Raw genomic sequence first — 3,735 nt, 5'->3', positions numbered from 1 at the left:
TCACACGTCTATGTTGTCTTGTAATTTCCTGTTTTATTTTGGTTCTACTTCCTGTCTGTCTCTTGTCACCAGCTTTACTTTCTCCCTTTGTCTCTTTTCCCGCTCCTGGGAGTGCGTGTGTGGTGCCAGTTCGTCTTGTCCCATGCACCAGAGAACCAGCGCTTTATCAATCCATGTCCAATTGTCAGGTCTTGTTGTTTTATTGCTCGTGATCTTCTGTTTGTTTTCTTAGCCATAGCATTTCCTTGCAAGAGTGATTTTTCTGTTTTTAGTATTACCTCGCAAGAGTGTTGTTTTGTTAATAAAACTTTATTGTGATACTTTTGTCTGAGTTGTGCAATTGGGTTCTAGTCCATAGTTCGGTCGTGACACAAGCAAGAATAATTTGGATTTAGCATTGTATTACTACTACAATGCTCCCACTTCCAGGAAGCTGTTTTTGGCCTGACGACACCAGAAACCTGTGTGAGACATTGAAAGATCTAAGGTAAAGTGCAATACAGAATTCAACAGTTCAGGTACCAGGATATTTAAAAGACTGATATGATTTATTCATTATTTTTTTTGGATAATATTTTTGGGGGCTATTTATCAGTTATTTATAGCTGAAACTTGTGCTTTTTGCGGAATGAGTTTTCTGCTGAATTGCTTCCACAGGCTTTCTCTCATGTCTTTAGCTCTTAAGCAGTATATAAGTGGATTGATCATGGGAGCGCAAAGGCTATACAGCATAATAATTACTATTCGCACATCAACACTAAATGTAATACCAACATTGCTGGCTAAATATACAAAACATCTGGGTAAATAATAGAGTGCGATTATAATCAGTTGAGTACTACAAGTGGACAGCAATTTGAGTCGACCTTGTACATTTGCTATCTTCAGTACTGATATAATTATAGAGCAATAAGAGAAAACTATAAACGCCAGAGGTCCCAGCAGTGTAACCATCGCTAACACAAAAGCAAGAAAACCATAAGGTGCCCTGTCAGTGCATGCCAGCATGGTTATACCAATATGATCACAGTAGCAGTGGTTGATTATGTTTGAGGCACAGTAAGGAAGAGGGTACGCTCTAATAACTAACATTAAAGGACCTGCCTGGGCACCAATCCACACAGAAATACTGAGAATGTAGATTGTGGAGTTTTTAAGAAGAAGTGGATATCTGAGAGGATGACAGATATACCTATACCTATCTAAAGCCATTAGGAAGAGAATAAAGGAATTCACTGAGCCAAGATAGTGAACAAAGTACATTTGGACAAAGCAAGCAGTGAATGAAATAGTCCCTGACTGAAACCAATATATACTGATGATTTTAGGTAAAGTGGTTGTGCTAAAGAGAAGGTCATATTGTATAATAAATAGGCTTATGAAGGCTGTGGTCAATGGCAAATAAAAAAATAATTGTAGAGTTGCCTGTCAAAGTTAAGAAATAAACGATGAACAATACAACAGAGGCAATGCCTTGATACTCTGGATGAAGTCCAGGGAATCCAGTAAGGACGAATTCAGTCACAATGCTTTGATTTCCCGCTGGCAGTGATTAAACATGTCTCAAAGATTTAAACAGTAGCAATAATTGGTATATGGTTTTCATCTGACGTGAGTCACTCTCATTATAAGGTTCATGGCTATATCACTCAAGCTTTTACAGTATGACTGCATACGATTCACCTGCTGATTCACCTCTTGAAAACACTTCTCAAAGCCTGCTTTCTGATGGCCGTACAGGATCCACCCTTTGTTATTCTGTCGATCAATAACAATGAGTAAATTCATCTCTTGTAGCCACAATAATGGATGTTTTTTCATCAACCAGAAAGACATCCATACACTCAAGATGCACAAAAAGTACAGTAAACCAGTGAAAGCCATTGCTTGTGTATCATTTGGTAATCGAAACATTACATTATATTGAGTCATCTTTGTTTTACAGCATTAGTCTCTCTCAATAGGTGTTAATCTTACTTTTCTGACAATAACTCCTGTAATAATAATTATAAAATAGTAATTAACATTTAATTGCCCAGTGGGGAAATACTGTATATGCTGTGCAGCACAAGGAACACCCACCTTGTGATGGCTAATTAAAAGAACCATTAACTTAATCATGCTAATGGTTTATAAATCCCATAGGAGTAAACATCTGCACTTTAACAAAACCCCAGTGTGTATCTAAATTAACACTGAGGAAGGAGTTTTAATATCCCCAGTGTTTAATGGTGGTCTCTCAGCACAGTTTGATCTGTGTGGGTTAGCTTTACAGCATAACCCTCAAGGTTACAAGTCAATGAAAAACATGAAATATGAAGCCTTTTGGGTTTTACACCTCTGGTTGTTGGACAATATCTGCATGAGGTTGTCATTATTACTGTAGTTATTTGTAGTTTTAGTATAAGTAATGGTTATGTGATGTTATGTAATGGTAAGTTTGTAGCAGAATGATTTGTGGTGTACAGAAGCTTCATCTAAAAAGCACAAGAGATTTTTTTCTTCTTTACTTCTGTTTTGTTTGAATTTGAATGTGTTTTCTTAAGGTGCAGTGCGCTGACAAAAGGAGACATTGCAACTCTCTCCTGTTATGACTTATGATGTATGGACACCTTTAAATAGCAGATCAGGACCCACTTGTTTAGACATTTGTTTAGTTTTTAGTATAACTTAATTTTACTTTCATTTTACTTTAACGTATTTATGTCTGCCAAACTTAATAATTAGAGTAATAGCTGTAGATCCATATACTCCATTTTTAATGTGGAAGACTCTCAGGCAGTTCAGAACCATACAGCAAGGCTGTAGGCCCCATGTATCACTGTCTTACAGGCTGCTCCTCCTGGCGTCACAGATTTCACTTCTTTGTAGCGTTGATATTTTGTGTTTCCCAATTTTATGGAACTTAATAGACTGGTGTAGAATTTAGTGGCATCTATCAGTGAAGTTGCAGATAGCAACTGAATACCACTTGCCTTCCAAACATGTAGGAGAAACTATGTTGGCTATGACTCACAAAAAATGTGAAAGGCCCTGTCTAGAGACAGTTTTTAGTTTGTCCACTCTGGGCTACTTTAGAAAGATGGTGGTGCTCATTCTATGACAACAGAAACACAACGATTGTTATTTTAAGGTAATTATACACAAATGAAATCCTATGAATGGTATTGTCCATTTCGGCCAATAGATCCTCCTAAATGTTACACACTGGACCTTGAACTAAGATATCAATCCATGTGTAAACAACACCTTAAAGAGTTGCTCTTCCCAGAGAAAGTTAGAGGAAAGTATTGGGTATGTAAAACACAGTGTTTCGATTATAGAGAAATATGCGATTCTGGAGACAACAACATTACATAAGACTGTTTTGAGATGAGAATTCACTAGGGTACAAGCATAGACACACACAGAGGCCTACACTCACACTAAACACTTTAATCACACACTTGAGACAGAGCATTATTGACATCAGACACTAATTAGTTTCCTCTTGGAACTCATTTGTGTTGTTGCTTGAGTATCATCGACCAAAAACAAAACATGTCATTCTGCCTCCAAGACAAAACTTTTTCATGGTAAACTGTTGTACTGAACACAACATCAATAGATAGATTGTACATTATATAGTCTAGACTACTAAAGTTGTATAGGTTTGTTGGGGTTAGATGTTAGTGTAACACTGTCTAATCTACATATAATAAAATTATTGTCATGTACTCTCAATTTAGGCCTATC

At 36.8% G+C, this 3,735-nt stretch overlaps 1 pseudogene; it reads right to left on the bottom strand.

Moving 5' to 3' along the window:
* Nucleotides 1-591: 591 nt before the first annotated feature.
* On the bottom strand, nucleotides 592-1,546 carry LOC127362040 (olfactory receptor 2AT4-like; annotated as a pseudogene).
* Between the last annotated feature and the right edge of the window lie 2,189 nt (nucleotides 1,547-3,735).

The sequence above is a fragment of the Dicentrarchus labrax genome, unplaced genomic scaffold (genome assembly GCF_905237075.1).
Source record: "Dicentrarchus labrax unplaced genomic scaffold, dlabrax2021, whole genome shotgun sequence".
In the NCBI taxonomy this organism is placed as follows: domain Eukaryota; kingdom Metazoa; phylum Chordata; class Actinopteri; family Moronidae; genus Dicentrarchus; species Dicentrarchus labrax.
The sequence above is the reverse complement of the archived record's forward strand: the minus strand, read 5'-3'. Positions and strand labels throughout refer to the sequence as shown.